The sequence below is a fragment of the Lepisosteus platostomus genome, chromosome 7 (genome assembly GCF_059453375.1).
Source record: "Lepisosteus platostomus isolate fLepPlt1 chromosome 7, fLepPlt1.hap1, whole genome shotgun sequence".
Lineage (NCBI taxonomy): Eukaryota > Metazoa > Chordata > Actinopteri > Semionotiformes > Lepisosteidae > Lepisosteus > Lepisosteus platostomus.
In genome coordinates, this window is record NC_142617.1 from 3105575 (window position 1) to 3127374 (window position 21800).

General features: G+C 36.6%; 1 protein-coding gene and 1 long non-coding RNA gene across 2 annotated transcripts in view; one reads left to right on the forward strand and one right to left on the reverse strand.

Annotated features, from left to right (window-relative positions):
* The window catches only part of lsamp (limbic system associated membrane protein), a 628278-nt gene that overhangs the window by 269904 nt on the left and 336574 nt on the right, over window positions 1–21800 (forward strand). The gene's annotated exons all lie outside the window — the stretch shown is intronic.
* Window positions 13034–16158, reverse strand: LOC148657890 (uncharacterized). Its single transcript, XR_015940539.1, has 3 exons — window positions 16033–16158; window positions 13921–13972; window positions 13034–13649 (listed from the first exon to the last, which is right to left on the reverse strand). It is a non-coding gene; the product is annotated as an uncharacterized LOC148657890 (long non-coding RNA).

Genomic DNA, 21800 nt, shown 5'->3' on the forward strand with positions numbered 1-21800 from the left:
ATACTGTAGTTTACCTTGCATTGTTGTGATCAGGTTTTAAAGGTTCTGATCAATGTCAATTAATGATGGTAAAGTAGAAGCTTAGTTTCTTGTCATCCAGACAAAGCTGTATTAATAATAGTTGAAGTTATCATAATAGCAGAAAAGCCTAATGGAGTATATATGAATAAATGAGCATTATGTTGTGCATTTTCTGTGTTGTTATATTAATAATTACCCCCACTAATATATGCATTTTTAAAGGCTGAAGCTTGTGCCATATCTTCAGTTATAAATAATGAAATAAACTAAAATAGCTAAGGGAATCTGTAATATAATAACTTGATTTTCCAATTATCTCCACAAAAGATAAAGCAGTGTAGCTAAATCTGTATAACAAGTGGGAGAGTTTCAATTAGCAGATTCAAAGAGCAAAGCATCGTATTGTTTTTAAAGGGACGGATTTGACATTGTCCTTGGCTTCATGTCTAACAAATGGGATGAATAGACATGTTGTTTTTGCATTATTTTAAATTACTGCAGTACAGACATTGGGTTTGCTTGTTGCCTTGGATAATGGAATATTCACAATAATAATGTGTTTAATATATATTTTCCTTTACTTAATTTAAACAGGCTTACTGTATATCCTTTTAACCTAGTTTCCAGGAACACAGAATCTTACATCACTTAGATTTAAGTGCATTAGGTTAGCTACAGAGAAACACATGCCCGGCTCCATCTTCTGTGTAATACAGACTACATAGACAGTTGTACATGAATCATTTAAATAATAAATACATAGTTTCAAAAATACTTTACGTGGCCTCAGATTTAGATAAGGATAAGAAAAACAAATGAGCCAAGATTCACAGTTACATTGTGCCAACTATTAGGGTGTGAATACTGCTCATTAAAAGCTTTGGCATGGAGTATAGTGTTTCCTTTTCTAAAAACTGTCCAAGTTTCCCATTTTTAATTTCATAATAAGCAGTTACAAATTGATTGTCTTGCAAGAAAATACAGTAAGGTGTGAGAACCTCTTTAATGGAAATATCAGAGTGAATCATGCCCAGAGTGTTCTTTTTTCTGCAGTCAGAACCGAGGGATATCAGAACTGCATTTTTGCTAAATTAATATTACTTTTTTGATACTTCAAAGAAAATCTCAGTGTGGAATTAATTAAATTCTACTGAATGTGAAGGCTGTTTATGTTAAAATTTTAAGAAGTCTTTTTTTCTTTTGACATGATGCTAAAAGTGCTTAAAATGCACTGTGGGTTTCTAACGGGGTTTTCCATTTAACTGAAAATAGAAAAAAAATATCTAAATGTTGTCCGTTTTCCAGTCTATGTAAATCTTCATTTATCACTTCCTAGCATTGTACGCACTTAAGTGACTGATGATGCTGTTTTTGTTTTCGAGTCTTGCCGTCATGACGAGCTACCGAGGTGGGGCTTAGATTGCGCCCCAGCAGTGTTAGAGGGCCCACACGCTGAGGGAGCAGGTACCCGAGTTGTTGACCCTGCAGAAAGAACTCAGGGGATACCCAGGGCGGCAAGATACTGAGACCGGAGTGAGCAGGGAACTCGCACTCTGGAGAGGGGAGCAAGCTGCTTGCGTGCTGGCGAGCCGAGTAGCCATGCAAGCAGGCTTGACAACTAGCTAGAGAGTGGTGCAGGCAAACATGGTCCAGGGTCGAAATCCACAGCAAGGTCCCGGGGAGACACCGTAACTTAGCGCAGAGAGACGTCTGGGAGAAAGGTCGAGGTCCAGTCTGAGTTCAAAGCCAGTGCCGAGGCTGAGAGACGCACAGTTAGCGAAGCCGAGGGGTGATCGGGCAAACGCAGAGACAAACCTCAAACTCGCTTCTTATTCTGAAGAGCACCTGGCAGGCGTCTGGTTGTAAAATGACTCCAGGTGCTCCAAGTCTCTTGGTGATTACTTCCTGCAGCAGCCGGCGAAGGGAGACAGGTGGACGATGACCTCATTGCCCACCCATCATTGCCCACCGCAACACAGCTAGTTTGCCGCGCAGAGCAGCAGCAGGGAAGAGCATGACACTTGAATCATGAATTTGATATGACGTGCCTTTGTCTTTTTAATACATATACTGTGTAAGGCCCATGTTGCGCAAACAGGCGTATCTCCTACTAGGCCATGGCTGTATGTAGTACAGACAGCAGATTCCTGTCCTATGCATCAGAATATGCCTGGTACAGTATTCCTGGCAAGCACAGTAGGATAGAGGAGTGAGTGGTACATAAAGAAAATTAAAAAAAGAATAATTCTGAGGCTAAACAGTTGTGATCTTAATTAATGTCACATTGATAAAGAAAATGTCCATTTCCCCTCCTAAATTATATCATATTGGCAATACCTGTATACAGTATGCAGTACATTTCAAATAGGTACTGTGCAAGCACTGGGCGAAATGTTAGGGATCCTCAATCCAATGCAACGATCTCTCAGTGACAGGTAAGACCCGGTGAGCTTGAAGAGAACTAGAAAGAATTCAATCCCCTGACTTTCCACAAATTGGAAATCAGTGGAACCAATAGAACATATCAATCCCACGTGTCATTAAACGAATCACTGTGCTAAACGAAAGAGATAAGTGTTGCTCTCTAAATACGTCGGAGCCTTCGTGATTGCCCGGCCACATCCTGTCTTTGAAGCTCACGATGGCGCATCATTCTATTGCGTTGCACAACATTTTGTCAAGTGGGCAAAGATATATTATGCAGATAAACCGTTGTATACATTTTTTAGAGAGCAGATTACAATCATATGTTAAATAACAAATTACTTCACACATATTCAATTCTGTGTCATTTCAAAAGCTGATTTGTAACTGTAAACAAATGTGGAAAAATTCACCGTGCAAAAAGTGTGCCTGTGTGTGTACAGTATGTGTCAATATTATTATTGACGATTTTGAACAGAAGTTTAGCTTTAAGACACATGCTATAATGCCAATTAAATGGAGAATGGCAACACCTCTCTGCTTCTTTAATGATTCGATAGCTAATTCATGGAGATAGTGGTGTCAAATCAGCCAGGGCCATTAGCTGAGGTTTGTTTTGTACAACTCAGATGCAGTCACCTCTAAAGGAACTCAATCTGTGCGAGACCATATGCATGAAGTTTAGATTATTCATGCAAATATTGTTTATTTTTATACCATAACGAGGGGGAAAATGTTCAGATGCACTCACTGCGGCTGTTTTTACTCTATCACCATAAAGATTTCAGAGAGCTCTGAGGGCTAATATTGTGTCAGAGCTATGATTGAAACCTATTTTTCTATTGTGTTTATAGAATCACTTTTTGAATCACAATTGGTTTGCCTGCCATGGGCATAAATGGAATCCCGGGCTCATATAAAGAAGTTGATTGTCTGACCTGACCTGAAAAATCACTTAATTTTATGTGTTTTAATGTATTTTCATATCAATAATGAAATGATCTGCAACAAAACTACCATTTTTGCCATTTGAAGTTTGTGTTCTTTTTAAATGAAGCTGTCTACAGTGCCAGTGAATGTCTCATTAAAACTATTTAAGCTTTGAAATCCCAAAACAAAGAATGTAGTTGATGGAAATTATCATAATTACTTTCAGGAGAGCAGCAGGGGCAAAAATGCTTTGCTCTTCTAAATAAAACCTTAAACAGAATAATAAGACAAAAACAAGACCCTGGCATCATACTTCTTAAGGTCTGGAATCTCAATTAAATTGTCTTCTACCACATTGATAGAACATTTGAGAAAATAGCTGAAAAATAACTGCACCTGCACAAGCAAACCCCTTGTGTTTGCAGTTTTGAAATGCATGCAAATATTTAGAATGTCTCATGTGACAGCATGTCTGAGCTTATTATACCATATGATCTTGGCAGCGTTGAATTACATTTGAGAACATCTACAGTCATGAACAAGTTAAAACTATTAATGAAACTGTACTAACCCTAGTTTTACCACCCAGCTGGAATAATTTGGAGTTCAGAGATAAATTCTATACATATAATTAATGAAAGCAATCTGGATTCTTAAATATGGAGTTACACACATAACATGAAGTGTAAATCTGTTTCTAATGTGTTAGGAGTCTGTGGATTAACACATTGGATTAGGAATCTTTGAACATCCTTACATATTTATTTTTTAGAATTAATTTAATTTTAACATGAACACAGGAACAAAACCCTGCTAATGACCTATTGTACATCACCAGACCACAATGCTTGCATTGTCAAAAATGACACAGGAACTGTGTGCTGAAGATACAAAACTACATCAGTAAGGACTGAGATTCTTTAAGGAGCTGTTCTAGACCTCTTAAGAATTTGTAGGATTCATACTGCATGTCGTTGTGCTTCATCTACAGCCTCTGTTTAACCCTTTCAGAATTATTTAATTTGTCACGCTTTTTCACACTGCCTTCGTCCAGTCCTCTGCTTTCCCCTTTATCTTCTCATTTTGCTTGATATCTACAGTATGTGTGTTTATTTCTCTGTGATTTATAATCATATACAGTAGATCCTAAATACCCTTTTTAAAGGAGAAAAAAATGCAATCAGTGGAAGTACAGTATTTGAGAATGCCGGCAGTTATCCCAGGAAAGACGTGCACAGAACATCGCCCACTGCTGTGAAGGCCCTGCAGCATCTAACCTACCATGTTAAATGACGCGCATCTTTGACATGGTGATTGTGGCAACATGTGCTGACCTAGGGGCTAACAGAGAGAGAAAAAAGGAAAGAGACAGATGTACTGTCTCAAGTGTTTTGCTAAATTAGCTTATAAAAAATAGCCGAGCACTGAAAGCCCACCACATGAATCATATGTTAATTAAACAAATATTTGCAAATAAATCAGTTGTCCTTCATGGGGCCCAAGCAAAGAGTGCCTGAAACTTACTTTTCATCGGGTTCATTGTAAATAATGCACCAATGTCTATTAACATTATTACCACGATTCACACTGCTAATAATTTGTCCTAACACTCCAATGAAGGATGGCTGTTTTAGCCCACTGGCTTGAAATATCCATTAAGAGGTTTCTCATGTGTGTTTTTAATATCTAAGTCAACATTGCCTTAATGCAGGGCTTTCTAATCCCAGTACATGGAACCCTGTACACGGTTTTCATTGCAGTTGATTTTTCCAATATTGCTTAACCTATAGTACTACTAATACAAGTTACAAATTCCTCAAAGAGATCGATAAAGTCAACCCAGTGGACTTCTATAGAATCAATAGTGAAATATGAACTAGGGATTAAAGGTCAAAACTATGGGAAATCACATTCAAAATAAAGACCGGTTCCATTTTACCCGAAGGTTGTGGGAACAAGTCTCCCAGCTATGTATTTGGAACTGATATCTGAGCTTCTTTCAAGAAATGGCTGGGTGAGATCATCGGATCAATTAGCTACTAAAAATCAAATGAGCAGATGGGCCAAATTGCTTCATTTAGTTTGTAACTCATCTTGTGTTTAACATTCAGTTGAACTTTCAATTTAATCTGTCTTTGCCATAGTGTTCAGCTTCTAAAATGATGCAGGTTTCAAGACACCACAGTTATGGATTAGTTGACTCACGTATTTATGACAGAATTTAAACTGAAAACAATTAAAGGACCGCTTTTTTATTTAAATGTCCGATCAAGACATTGAGAATGTTGATGGAAGTTAAAATGGGAGTTAGAATGAGGACCAGTGGTCATTTACGCTAAGCATCTTCATTTTGTGCCTTTCTTCATTTTTGCCCTGGCGTGTTCTTTCAGCTTAAGGGTGTTGTACTGTTCAAAGCAACTCTGGTCTTGAAGTGTGCTTCCAAACAATTAAATGCAAACTTTAACCTTTGACAGGAGTATACCCTCCTTTATCTGCAGAATTAAAGGAATAAAACTGCTATCAGTCACAATTAACTATACAGTAGGCGAGATGGAAATTTGACACTTTGCAGTATAAGCACTCCTGTCCACAAGCTCCTAAACAACAATGGTCTGACAGATGAAGTACAATGTAACCAGTGTGTTTTAAATAAAATAAACTCATTTTAATGGAGATCAGATTAATACCATCAGATAAAAGTCAAGGCCTGTGCATGGTCTGGAGATTTCTCCTTGACTTCAAATAGCAACACTGATCCGGATCCATAAGCACATGACCAAGTCAATACTGGATTGTTTCTAATTGCCTAGAGCAAAGACTGTCACTGTGCATGACTGGAAAGTGAAAGCTCTTCTGCCTCAAGGTATATCCTTTTCATCCCCCACACTTTTAAAATGTATTGACAGTCTAATGGTAATTTACTTTTTCCCTGCCTTATTATCACTTTTACCACTGCTTACAGCAGATCCGTGCACGTACCCTGTCTTCTAATGTTGTTGATTTCTTTTGGAACAAGCTTTTAAATACAGTACATCATGAAACCTTCTGTCAGAGTTTGCGATACAATGTGAAACATTTATTAACAAACACACGTGATTAAGAATGACAAGATTCTCCTGTCGGCGGTAAAAAAAAAGTAAAGCTAAAAAAATGTCCCAATATGGATGCTGCATGTCTCAAATAGTCCAATTAAAAGGAGATTTAAAGGTTTGTGTAATTCAAAATAGTCAATAAAAAAGATCAAGCATGCTAATGATACAGTTAAGGGACACATTAAGTTTATTTTTCCATGGAGTATTGGGTTGCACAATAATATGTGGAGTTGACATCAACATTTATTACTCTCATGCTGAATGAAACCATTATGGTTTTTTATTTCTAAACAAGCTGCACAGAAATTGCATTTCCCAGAAAATTATTTTCTGGAGTCTGTGCTATAATACCCAGGAGTGTATCTCACAGGAACACGTGAATGAATGACCTTGGCAGTTATGGGGGCTGGGAGTGGAGGACAGATCAACCCCTGCGCAAAAAAGACTTTTTTTTTCAAATGATGAAATATACTACAAGATCAACAACATTTCATAGGCAGTGCACAGCCCACTTTTTAAAATACAGTATATACAGCACACGGCAGAATGTGCAACAACTAAATCTGATTCCTGAAATGGGAAAAAAAATAGTTTTGGCATTGGTTTGGACTTATAGTGGAACACTATTACAGAAAACCAATCCATATTTGGGCCATCTACATTGTTTGGTTACTAGCAGCTGAGTGTTTTTTGTAAAGTTTATAATTCAGCGAATTTAGTCCAACATTCCTCTGTGGTGTCAGATACTTTGTCATAGAACAGCACATACTTGATATGAAGTACAAGCACTAAAGCAGACTGAGAGCACTTGTATTGGTGCTTTAATGGTTCGGTTTCTTTTGTCACTGAGAAGGGGGCTGTGAAAGGCATTTCTAAACACTTTAGACATTAAAAATATTTATTTATACTCAGAAGCTTTGAAAACAACAAACGAGCATTGGAACTAATAGCACATGTTGCCTTTTTAATGGCTCTCCATATACATTTCTCATCCAATCAAAGCAATAAATAATGTAAAATGTTTATTAAGGTGGCCAGTGGTGTGTTTAAATAATTTATATAAACAGCATCCCGCCATCCCCTCCACTTTAAATTGGCTACTTTATAATTAATGTAAAATATTCTTTAAACCTGTAATGTGAATTTAATTTGAATATACCAGTGTTGATATATTATTAATAAACTCATTTGATGAAAGCCAGAATTGAAAATTGCTATCATAACATCTGTGCTGTATTTTGTCATCATTTTTAGTCTTATTAAAATTCTGTACCCACAAATTAAGTTGACTGTACCTATTAAGAAAGTATTTTGATATTTTTTTAATGCAAAAAAAAATATGATTCTTTTCATATTTTCCTAATTTATGTGCGAGGCACACACAGTTCATTAAGCTATCTTTCTCAGAAAGGTTTTTGTAGAGACCAGTGAGTCTGTTTAGCACATTCCTTTCAATCAATCCACTGTTGTGTGCAGGCAGACTGGCAATTGTTTGACAGTCTTTCAAATACGGAAAAAGTCAGACCTACTGTACAAGAATAAGAAAAATATTTTAGAGAAACAGTAGTTATTTTTTACCAGGCAATTGTTAGCATGCTTCATGAGGTTATTATAAGAGAACAATGGAACAAAAAATGCAAATGAACTGAAAAGGGAACATTAAAATAGTATGATCTTAGATAATTCATCCAGTGAAAGCAGGGCCCAGCTGATTGATCATGAAATTGACAACCTGTCAACCCACAATGCATATGCATAAGGAGCTTCCCTATGGGTGTAATTTAACTTAAATACTGGCACTTGCAATATTTCACATGTGATCACCTATAGACCCTTTCTGATCTGTTCACATTATCTAGAACAAAATTAGCTGGAGGCTTTCCATCTGTCATAAGAGTTACAGTATTTGCAACAAAGCTACCACATGGACATGTTTTACTCTCTTTTTCTTATTTTATTTTGAATTTCAGTATGTATAGTGCCACTACGGCTCCCTGTAATGATGGTAATCATGAGAAGGAGAATAATCATTATTATTGTGAGTACAGTAAAATAAACAGAATCAGATTTGGGATTTTTTGTTGCAATACAAGACACTGTCATTTGACGAAATGTAGTAGAATAAATACACATTTATTGCTTAAGATCTACTGTGTGTAGAGTATATTTACATATAAAAAAAATACAGGGCCAAACAGAAGTTCTAAAACTGATTGAATTCTGGATAAAATGAGTGCCACGTTTCTGCACACTTATTACTTTATCTGCACACGTATTAGTTTAAATAGTCAACAAATTTACATTTGCCTTTTGGGAATATAAGGGAAGGCTATGGAGCTCCAGTACGGTATTTAGAGGCCACCAAAGGTTTCCCCTTTTTTCCAGGATATAATAATTTCTCACACCTATACAGCACTTTTCTGGACACTCCACTCAAAACACTTTACAGGTAATGGGGACTCCCCTCCACCACCAATGTGCAGCATCCACCTGGCCATAGTGCACCAGAACACTCACCACACGTCAGCTATCAGTGGGGAGGAGAGCAGAGTAATGACAATTCATAGATGGGGATTATTAGGAGGCCATGATGGGTAAAGGCCAATGGGAAATTTGGCCAAGACGCCGGGGTTACACACCCTACTTTTTTCGAGAAATGCCCTGGGATTTTTAATGACCACAGAGAGTCAGGACCTTGGTTTTACATGTTGTCCAATGGAAGGCACCTGTTTTATAGTATAGAGTCCCCGTCACTATACTGGGGCATTAGGACTTACACAGACTGCACGGTGAGGGCACCCTGCTGGCTCCACTAACACCTCTTCCAGCAGCAACCTTAGTTTGTCCCAGGAGGTCTCCCATCCAGGTACTGACCAGGCTCACACCCTCTGAGCTTCAGGGGGCTGCCAGGTGTGAGCTGCAGGGTGATATGGCTGAAGCTACTGTATACAAAAGTGTCCAGTACATAACTCATGGAAGACATTCATTAGCCACATGTGTCATCATGGTTAAGGTCAGAGTGCGCTTGACTTCCTCGTGTTGAGGAATGGCTGTGAAATAATGCACAAAAGCTGAATCTACCATTTTCCACCGTGATATCCAATATTAAGAAATTTAAGGCTACTGGTATAAAAGCAATACCAGCAGAGCGTGTCATGTCAGCCTGGGCAAGTGGTTCTGGAGGCAACTGTACATTAAATCCAAAGGCAGCAGTTAAGATTTCAAACAGAAACGGGAAGATTTAGAATTAAAATAGCAAAAACGACCAATCAGTGCTGTCTGCATGAAAGAGGAATTCAGGGCTGGGTTGCAAGGAAAAAAAACTTTTTTCTGAGGGAAACCCAAGAAAAGAGGAGACCCAGATCTGTCAGACTACATCTAAATGACAATTGGAACCATATCTAATGGTCACATGAAATGAAACTTTAGCTTTTTGAACATGCTCATTAGCTGTATGTTTGCTATAAAAAGCTTATGAAGCTTATGCTGAGAAAATACTCACGCCCACTGTGGAATATGGCATTGGTCTAGTGTGTTTTAGAGTAGTATACAGTATGTTTCTGGATCCCTTGTTGAGTTATACTGTAAACCCTTACTTCATACCAGGACATTCTGGCCAAACACCTGGTTCCCTCAGCCAAGAGGCTCATGCTCATTTTATCATGATAATATCCAAAGCATACATCCAGGCTGAAGTGTTTAATTCCACACACGTTAAATGTTCTTAACTGGCCATCTCAATCTTCATTCCTCAATCCAATCAAGCTTACAATATGTTGTGAAATTTAAGACAGCAGTTCACAAACAGAAGCCAAAGTGTCTGAGTTACCTGGGGTATTTCTGCTAGGAGAAGTGATCTCGGATCCCCTTCAGAAGTGCCAGAGGTTCCTGTAGAACAGTACAGGAGGCATCTTTTCAGTGTAATCCATGCCAGAGAAATATTTGCAAAATAGTAACTGCAAAATACGATACCAATAACTACTAAACGAGACTCTTGTGTTTTCTGTACTTTAATTATTTATGACAAATATAGCTTTGGTCTTTGAAAACCTATTAAGATTACAGTATACTGTAACCTTTTAGAGTATTTTAAGCAAAACGCGCCATCCAATCTGTAAACCTCTATAATATGTTGTGATCCGATTTCACTGGGGAAATGAACGTATCTGAAAGAATGTAAGTCAATACATTGGTCCATGGGCACAATATTTGATTGGGTGGCATAACCATGACAGTAAAAATCCAGTTATGGAGAAGGGATGCACATGGACTATGGTCACTTGTGCAATAGTCCTCTTGGAGTGTAAAACTCAGCACTGTCAATATCACCATTATCATCTTATAAAGGATTTATTCGGATTGAATCTGTGGTGCTAATAACATACTGTAGCAGCAGCACTTGCAAACCTGTAAAACGGTGGTCATGACATTTCTTTCAGCATAATGTATAGCGCTGGGTATGATGCAATGCAAGGAATGTATTAACCTCATATGTCATGTCCCTGTAAAGTATTGTGAATGTGATTGTAAAATCTGGTGTAAAGTTATGAAGGGACTATGAAGCCATTATGCAGTAATGTTCAAGTAAAGCATTACTAAACTAGCTTTACATCTTCACTTACACTTTAGAATAGGGCTTGTAAATGGATTTCTAGAGTTTTTATAGATGAAATGTATGCATAAAGTTTTAACAAAGTGGTATTAATGTGAAAATAACCAACAGTCTATTATAGTTTAATTGAATGTTATTAACAAAACCCCAATCCTTACATTATCCAGAATCATGTTCCTAACAGTACTGTAATCCTAGCGTTACTTTTAATAACTGTTTGTAACATCAGTTAGAACATTGTTATACAGTATGTTAAAATATGTTAATAGATATTCCATACAGTAGCAGTAAACTAAAATGGGACAATTTTTTCTTTATAATTAGTTAAATTCAACTCACTAAGTGACAATTTTCAAATCAGTTGCTTCTCCTCAGCTGTGAAAGAAAAGTGTTGACACTGAACATTGTCTGATTTGGTTTTTGTTGATTGCTGTTGTTGTATCAAGAATATATTATTGTACTATACTAAAAGGGAACCATTATGACCGTCTTTCTTTTCATTGTTCATGTATTTGAATGTATGCAGTTTATGCAAGAAGAAATAACACATTTACTTTAGAATGTTTTATAAAAGTTTATTGCATGATAAAAAAGTCAACGATGATGATTAATTTCCACTCTCTGTAACGGAATTTACAATTCCATCATTGTAGGCTGTGCTTAATTGGTTGTTCTAGGACAATTCCAATTATTTTACACTTTAAGAAACTTTTTTATTTTGATATTATGAACTTTCACAATTGGAATTTAGATAAGAACTCTGTGCTTATAGCATCTGCACCTTGTTTAAAACATACAGTACTGTACATGCATTGTAATGATAAAACATCTGAAAGTTGAATTATCAAATATATTGATTTATTTTGTGGATATGTGATTTTTAAGATGTCTTTTACTCACCTGTTTCATTTCTTTAACTGCATCTCTAAATTGAGTACAATCCAAAACTGAGGTCATGATTCCTCTAGAGATTCCTAATCTCAGTTTGATTTACATTCACTCTCTTCAGTACCACTCTACTGTAACACTAAGATAAATATCTTAACTTTTTACATGTGATCAATGTTACAAAGTAAGTACGATTAATTTCTTCACTACTGCATTGGTGTATTAACAGATAATCTCTTCCTACAATTCTGAAGATAGTGTGTGTTTTTAAGCTCTACCCTGCCTCTCTGTGGTGATGTTATAGATCAATTGAGTCTGTATCTCTAATCTTTATTCATCTACATCTCATATATTTTTTTTCAACACATAAATGCTTTTCAGTCCTGGCATTGTCTGCCAGAAATAGCTCCAAAAGTAGTACTGATACTTATGCACAGATTATTTGTGTATAGTCATCTTTATTGGGATAGTCATCTTTTGCTTTTGCCTTCCATGTCATTACAGGACTTGAAAAATTCCAATGAACTAATCACTGAATTGAACCTTAATTGCTTGATTAACCAAGGTGCTGAAGAGTACTTTGATCATTAATTAGTATACAAAGGAACAAGTAATAGGTTTATTCCATGCTGAAAAAAAGAAGAAAGAGAACACAGCGTTTCAGCTGTGGAGCCTTCTTCGGGTGTCACCTGAAGACGCCTTGACACCTGAAGAAGGCTCCACAGCCAAAACGTTGTATTCTCTTTCTTCTTTTTTTCAGCATGGAATAAACCTATTACTTGTTCCTTTGCAGCCTACGCATGCTGACGCAGCTACCCACCTGAATTAATTAGTATATGCCATATACTGTACACAGTACATAACATTTCCTTTGTTTCTCGTTTATTTATTAATTAATGATATCAGAGATGTTTAGTTATCTGTAAGCATTTTGCTTCAGGTGCTATTTCCTTTACCCCCAGTTTGATTCCGGAGTCAGTGACCTTAACTTCCTGGAATAGAAAATAATCCAGTGACCACAAAAGACTGTGTTATCAGATTTCATCTTCTTTTCCTTCAGAGAATAAATCTATATTTCATCTTCTCACTGAACTGGTGCTTGCAACTTGTTATGCATTGCAAGTTTTGAGGTAATCTCTATCTACCACACATCAATTGAGTTAAATTACTGTTGTCAGACAAAGCGTAATTATTTGCTTTGAATATTAGTATACACTGGCTGAAGTGTTCCCTATAGAGTTATCTGTAATCATTACTAGAGAGAGAGCATTTCCTGATTTTTAATTCGACCTTGTTCCCACCAACATTGTTTCAAGCTTTTCACTGTGTGCAATGGATCTAAAATTGTGACAGTCTAAAAACGTGTATTCTGGGAAGGTACTGTAAATACAGCCACACACAACAATACTGTACAGTATATGCTGTTCTGATTTTGTCATTAAAAGACATTATTGCTCCCCACATTTTCAACCAAATTTCTAAGCAATACCTTAAAAAATATTATTGAATTAAGATTATGCAAAGACTGCCCTGAAAAATTGCATCTTCTTAATTGTGGCATTAAAATTATTGCAGTAAGCTGCAGCAGCAGGGTGTCACTTGTCAGGCTATGCCAGGGTGCGAAAACTGATGCAATTCAGAGCTTTGTCCATGTATCCACACAGCAGCAGCGCCAAGAGCTCCTGGAAAAGAGTAGGAGATCCGTGAGTGTGCTGTGCTGTCATTCACCACCAACTCTTCCTGCAGGCAGTGTGGAACTTGCAGTGTAAAACAGTGTAGAATAATTTCAGAAGGAAGCCTGCACTGTTCTCATTCTTATCCTTGTGCTGACCAGGGGGTCAAACTGGGAAACCCAATTGTGTTAACAATTGCCAAAAAGATTCTAGTTAATATTCCTTCTTTACCAGCCTACTGCTTTGCTGGAGTATTCTCCGTGTGGACAGAGTCACGTACCTGTACATGTCAGCACTTCTTTGTCGATGTTTAAGCACACAGTCAGGAATTTCTGAAATGAATTACACAAGGCTTTTAAATTTAGTAGTCATCTTACCCTTTTCTGAGTTGCCCTGCAGCCATTTTGTGATGTCCATTGTCTCCAAAATGAAAGCTTTAGTGATGGAAAACAATTTCTTTTGACCCTTTTTGCAAAACAGATGTGACCTACTGTATGTAAAGCAGTTTCTGTCCAGAGTTGACTGAACCCAATAGATGGTCATTAACATCATGTTATTTGGATTTCAAATGAAGTGCTCAGGTTTAGAATTGATTAAATATTAAATAAAATTATAAAACACAAAATAAATCTAAACATGTGCTAAGTGAGATATTGTACTTCTTGCATCACATCTACAAGATATTCATCTTAAAATATTTTGAAAAGCACTGATGGTCTATTATACTCCTCTGGCATAAAAAAGAAACATTTCCACTTTAAATAAATTGCCCATTTCATAAATATTTAATAGAATGTGGGTGAACTACTGTTACTTTTTCTGTAACAACAGAATTGTGTGATTCAGAAAACGACATAGCAGACTACTTCTTTATTAATATACTTATTCTATATGTCTAAGGCCCATAAAAAGAGAGTCATGTTTTATTTACGGAGTGCTTAATTCATCTAGTACAATGTCATGTCCATTTGCTATGCTCGCTAAGTGTTCCCTGTGGCTGTGCAACCGAGCAGCCAACAGATTCAGAGAAAAATGTAGCAGGACGGCTTAGTAAATGGTGCCCATATATGTACTTGATGCATTTTTTCAAGTTTTGCTCCAGATTTTTCGTAGCCTGAAAACTGTGCTCTAGGTAGGTACACAATTAAGGTATATCCATGTTCTTTAGTGACAATAAAGTATTTAGGTTTTAACCACATTTCAATCTAGTTTGTTCATAATGTACAGTACTGTAAAGGACAAAGCTGTCTGGGTTGAGAAGGGTTGTTTTCATGTACCTGTGTGTTGGCACCAGCAATATGTTCTGTGATGTCCATTCACAGTTAGTCATCCCCTCTGTATGACTCATAAAACATGGTTTCCTAAATCAATTTGTACACCAGTTATCTAAGTTTCCCAGGTCAGTTCTGAAGCTATAAATATCCACTTGGCAACTTTTTAGATAATTATAAAATTAGACTCTCAGTTAAATCAGCATCCACTTAATAATTTATCCAGTCTACCTTGCAGGGTCTCAGGATGAGACTACAATGAAAGACCAATGGATTTCTTGCCATCATTGGTTGCACATTTAAATCAGCTGTGCGTTCACACCTGACAGATCAAGTCCTTCATACATTAGTAATGTAGAGAGAATACCAAACGCAACGGAGGAATGCAACAGATGAGAGGTGTTAGATAATTTTATAATGCAAAATGTGCCAGCAGAGTAGAATAACATATGCTTCTGAAATGTGATTCCTAATTATACTATTCCTGTTTTAGTATATTAATATGCATGTTGGATAAAAAATGAAACTTGGCTTCCTAAAGTATCAGACTGTAATAATAATTATTTATATAGTATTTTTCATCACAAAGGATTCCAAAGCACTTCATCCGTAACTAAGGGTAGCACCTATCTGGCTGATATGCTGCCTTCTGCACCAGCAACTGCAATACACAGCATACAGTACAGGTTGAGATGTACTGCAGGAAATACCTTCATCAGTTGAATTAAAGAGCAGCTTTAGATACTTCAAATTGTGCACAACACTGGGCTTTACACCCCTTGTCTTTCATATAGTGCCAAGGAATCTTAAATATTCAATGACACTTGGAAGGATGGCTCCCCCTACAGCACAGTTTCCCTGGTTACCATAATGGGACATCAGTTTGGAAAACTTAGATCAGTGGGAAGATCACCACCTACTAGTCCTCTGGTACCACTTATAGCAGTTACCCCAATCCTGAACAGGCCCAGGTGTGCCTTTTTTAGAGATCTGTTGAGATTAGCTTACAAGGTAGTAAAAAATGCTGTCAAATGACTCTTAACAAAATAAACACCATCCATCAAATACAAAAGTCTTTGATTTTCCTAATAGTTATTTAATTATGCTCTTACATACTGTACCTCTCTGTTATTGACTGTGAACCTCCTCATCCTCCAGCATCCCCAGAGACCACAGAGAAATGACATTTCTGCAAGAAGTTATTTACATTATGGAGAATTTGATCTGTCAGAAAAACAGGAGTGAGGTTTATTTTTTTTCAGTCTTCCCAAAGATCTTTTTTGTTTCCATCTGTTGAGCAGTATCTTCAGAGATTGTTACATATTCTGCCGGGGTATTCAGTTGTTGATTTGCCATTTAGGCAGTAAATATTGGTGACCTTCAAAATACAAGAAAAATAAATCTTCTCTGTTGCTAGAAAAGGGAACCATGGGAACTGATTTTGATACCTTTAATAAGCTGACAAAGCAAAGAATAACACAGAGAGTTCTCTTCAGTTCTAGCGTTTTCGTTTCTACGAGTTAACTTAGATGTCTTTGCCTTTCAGAAAATCTTCAGTCTTTGTAGCGTCTCACACATACACTGAATACTCATCTCTGTTGATACTGTTTGATGACACACACAGTTCAATTCCAAAGAGCAGCAATGCCCCCCGCTAGATGTTGTTTTTCAGTTTGGATATTAGTTCACTGTTGTCTGCTAATATGCTCTGACTGTGTGCATATCAAAACTGCATTCTTTAATTAAATGTTTTTAATGGAAGATAGCAGTACAGGAAGTATGTATGCAAATATGTTTTTTTTTTCAAAAGACAAATGAAGTAGGACTCTTCAGAATGGTTTTATATATAATCATGGAAGTAAATTTTAACTCTTAAGTAATACAAGAACTGTAGAAAAAAATAATAGAAAATCCCACGGTAATTTTAAAATCAACTTTAGTTAATATTAAATATTAAATAGTCCTTTGTCAAGTGCTGTTCATTGTGCGATACTTTGTTTTTTGCTTCCAATCCTATTCTCCTTTCTCAGACCCATTCCTTCCTGTGCATAGTTTTATTTTTAACATCTTATCTACAGTATATGGATCAACATGTACACGTTCCTAAGAGTACCATGGATTCGTTTTTCTCTGCTGAGCTAGTACTATGAAGTACATTGACAGCAGAGAGACAAATTGCAGGGATGGCAACATAAAAAATTAAGAGCTTTGAGATCTTTCACACTTTCTTGAAATGTATTGAATTGCTTATTTGTGATCTATATTCATGAGTACACCTAAGATTTCCTTTTTCTCTTGAAAATTAATGTTGTAATACATTACATCTCTACCCAGTGGACAGAATTCTTGTAAGAATTTAGTTCAAAGTGTGTTGTGCGAAATAGTGCTAATACTAGTATCTTCTCTTGTCCTTTAAAGATGGTTAGATCAATGCTGGTTTGTAGGATTTGTTTATAATCTCTTAGGGAATGTGCTATAAGAATACCCCATTGTCTTTTTATGGTCTCTTTGCTTTACAGTCACTTTCATAATATGTACTGTAGCAGTTTGTGACATGGAAAGGCTTTTATATAAGCTCAGTGAGCACTGTTCTCCAGGATCCCAAGGTACAGTATTACAACATGCGATCAAGAAGGCAGAGACATGAAGAAGCATTTAAAAAGCCACAGTCTTTTCCTGTTATAAATATATATTTCTCCATTTGCAAGTAAAATTCATCCATGATATCGCTTACACTTTTGTAGTGGTGTGCCACACTACAAAAGATGCCCACTGATCCAGAATTACATCAGGAGAAAACTCTGACATCTGGGATATATTAAAAGCAAACAGCCTGACCTTTCTTTGCATAGGACAGAACTGGTCTTGTACTGTACTGAGATTTGTTTACCCAGGGAAATGTAACCAGTGCTACTGTACACTTTTCATACCTAATACAGCACAACTTCCATGTCTTGTACTCTTGTAGTTCAGCTGTGAGATATTTAAGCCCTTTCTTTAATGTGTTCAAACATAGTCATAAAAATATTAAATCCATCTGTTGTTTTAAAAAATGAAATGTGCCCGTTAGGTTACATTTTTGTCTTGGAAGACATGTTCAGTATAAGAGAGGTGGAGCATTCGGAGTACAGATTAAAAAGAAGAAAAAATGGTTTGTACACTGAATCTGTTTTACACTAGCATAGCAATAGTAATGTAGGTCCAGTCCTTTGTGCATGACAGAATGAATTATAAATGAAGCCAGTATTAACATAACTCTGTTAGCCCTGGCACTAGGGGTGGCAGGAATCAAATCATTGAGCTGTACTGATGCGAGCACAAGAGGAGACCACAATGTTTTGACAGAACAATTTGGGAGCAGACTGTGGTCCAGCGATTCTCTGCTGCAGATTTCATTATAATTGTCTGTTTCTGGCATGAGAGCAAATTTAATGGAAATTAAGTGTGCCGTACAATCATACTGGTAAACACTTCAAATAAAATGTGATTACCATCAGTATGCTTAATGACTGAAGTGTACTGAACTGGTAAAGCCTTGGCCACTGGGAGAGAATCGTGGTATATTTAAATATATTTAGAAGCATTAGTTCTGAAAAACTCATTTTCCTAACGATGAAAGGTACTGTATACTAATTAAAACAATGTGTTTTTGTTTTATCATTTTTACTGATACTCTACAAAACAGCAATATACTGTAAGTTATAATTCTGTTTTGTGGGTTGTATCTAAAAAATAATGGTGGTTCGCTTCAGATTATCTCATGTCTATGGGTGCCATATGACATTCTTCTATAAAAGGAGAATTTGACTACCTTTCTTACTTGGTATTGAAAACAAAGATGACTATTTCAAAGAGAAATGTCAGGAACTTCAAATCGACAAATTTACATTCAGCATGCATTCTGGTTAGGTTTGTGAAGAAGAGCCACAAGAAACACAAAAGAAAGCCCATGAGGTAGAAAATGTGTTTCATCTTCTTTTAAAATAAAAAAAACATGCATAAATGACAATTGACAGAAAATGAGTCTCTTTAAACTACATTTTGCAATGTAACATACACCAAATTACTGCAAGTGATTACAATAATCCAGGTCTGTTGTGTCAATAATTAATCAATATCGCACAATGAAAACATAATGGGTTTTTCGCACAAAGCTGAAAATGAACTTCTTGCTTTAGACCTAATCAAATTGGCATTGTGGTTTGTAAGTGTTTATAAAGATGTTCCAAGTAATTGCTTTACTCCTGACACTCTATAGCTAATGCATGCTTTCTAGCCAAAAGCATATGTTTTTTTCATCTCATTCATAAATGCATTATTCATGTTATGAGAGGTTTATAAGAGCATCTTATAGTTTATTAAATAATGGTAATGAAATGTCTGAATTACGTTCTATGACAGACAGATGCCAGGAAACATAAACACATATTTTATCTCATTAGAGGAATGCTCTTTCCCTTAAATATTTGGGTGAAGTTCTGCAAGTTAAATGATAGATATTTGGGAACAAACATCTTATCCTGACTTTCTATTACTAAGTGAAAGAGCAGCTGCAGCTTCAAGAATGCATGCGCAGGTGGAGCCGGATGCTGTAAATGAGCCACAGCCATACAGTATATTCCCTTAATGGTGTGTTAGCCTGGCACACAGGGCCAGTGCTGAGAGTACTGTGAGATCCTTGCAGTCAGTACTGGCTTGGATCTGACAGCAGACGAGGCCTTTTGTTAGGGAAGTGTTTATAAAAGGTCAAGTAGGTAAACTGTGCTCAAGAGGAAGTAGTGGAGAGTAGCTGGAGAAGGCTGGGACTGCTAATGAGAGAGAGCCTGGGAGACAGAGGCAGTGGGCAATGAGAAAGTAGCTTGAATATTTTACATGCTGCTTAAAGCCAGGTAAGTGCTTTAACTTCACTGAAAGCTAGTAAGACAAATAAATCACTTTCCTGCGAAGAAAATCAAAATTACTTCCACGCTTCTCAGGCTTATGCAGTCTGAGCACCAGATATGCACAGAATATTTTGAAAATTCAAGTCACAATCTGAATTACAAATCTAAAAACATGTAGAGGCAAACATTATATTCTGATAAAATATTTCAAGTCACTTTTTTAATTATGTTGCTATCTCAATAAGCCTCAGTCCTGTGGAAGAATCAGTCGAAGGATATGAAGTCTGCTGTGCTTAAAGTAATCCTTCGTATCACAGAAAGGGCTCTAAGACTTCAATGGACACAGTTCATGGTGGCTTCTGCTTGAAAACAGTTAAGTGGTTGCATTATGAGAAGTGCAAATCAGAATACGCAACCACAGATTTATAATTAAAAAAGCAGAATTTACTCAATATAGCAGAAAATGCAAATTTTATGCTTTTTACAGTATGTGAAAAAAAAGAAATATTGGAGTGCCTGGATCACTGCTGGATTAGCTTAAGTGGGAGATTGCATTGCAGTACATTATTGTGCCAAACAGGCAAAATAATAGTCTGCACCTTCGTTTTTAGACATCTTGGCACTGTTCATAATGCATAGAATGTTTTGTCTTTATTAAGTTTTATTAACTGGATAGCCACACCATTAAGATTAGTAACCTAGCTTATGAAGACAAATAGAAGTGCTGCATGTGTCAATTATTTGAGTCACCTTAGTAAATTACTTCTTAAAAAATGAATTTTCACGGAGATTGTTCTGAATTCTATGAAAAAGTGACAACCAGAAATTAACATTTAAATAAATACATTTAAACTCGCAAGGACTATCATTTTATGTTTCATTTTATACATTGTACTTTTTATACATTGACAGATTAGCAAACAGTATCTAATTATGTATACTGTAATATGTTTCAAGATATCTTACTGAAATAACCAAATGTAAAGTTAGCTTTTACATATTCTGAAATTATTATACAGAATTCAGATAAAATGTTTGTAGAATCTGAAAATAATCCATCCTGGTCTGTTTATGGGTTATCTGGAGGTTCTAATAAATTTTAAATTTAGACTACCTGCTGTGATTTAATCCAGCCAGAAATGGGTAAGCCAGTGACGAAGGGTGAAATTGGTTAAAACTGAATGCATTTTCTCCACACTAAGCAGCTGCCGAAAGACATTGAAGGTGCACAGAAAACGAAAAACGCGAAAGTTGTCAGTTTTTAAACTAAATTGTTGAAGTCATCTTGAACTCAGTTCCTCTGTTAAATGGAATAGCATTAGCAAATTTACTTTAATACAAAAATCTGTTTTGTAACAGACAGCACATCTCACATTCATAGAACAGACACTGGAGTATTTTTACAGATAATTGTTTTTTTGGAACAAAACCCCATTTTGCCATGTCCATTACTGTTTCCCTAATGCTAATAATAATACAGCATGTGTTGTGTTTTTAATTTACAAGAGGAGTAATATGTTACTTCTTGATGATACAATTACAGTAAATAAGCCGTCTATGGAAAATGAGATTCAATTTACAGAAATATGTGCTTTGGACTGACAAAAAATATTTTGAAAAACAGTTTCCATCTATCTTGTTGGCCAACCACGAGGACTGTGTCTTGCGAATCAAGTAAGGCAAGGAATTTAAAATCTCATGTATATTCCATGATCAGTTTTTGTTTTTATAATAAAGACTGTTCCATGGGTTTAGGATCTCAAAATGTGTGACTGGAAGGAAGTGGAGAAGGTCATCAGGGAAAGGTACAGCAGTTATCAGGAGGGGTTGACAGACAGGGGGGGCGTGACGAGGGTGATCCGGTGCTCGGTGAGCGCGGCGAAGTCAAACTGATCCAGACAGTCCAGGGTCCAGGAACCGGGAGAGCCATCCGAGACGAGACAGACAAGGTTAAAATCGGAACAGAGACAGGGAATAAAACCAGGGTAATGAGGCCAGGCGGGCTT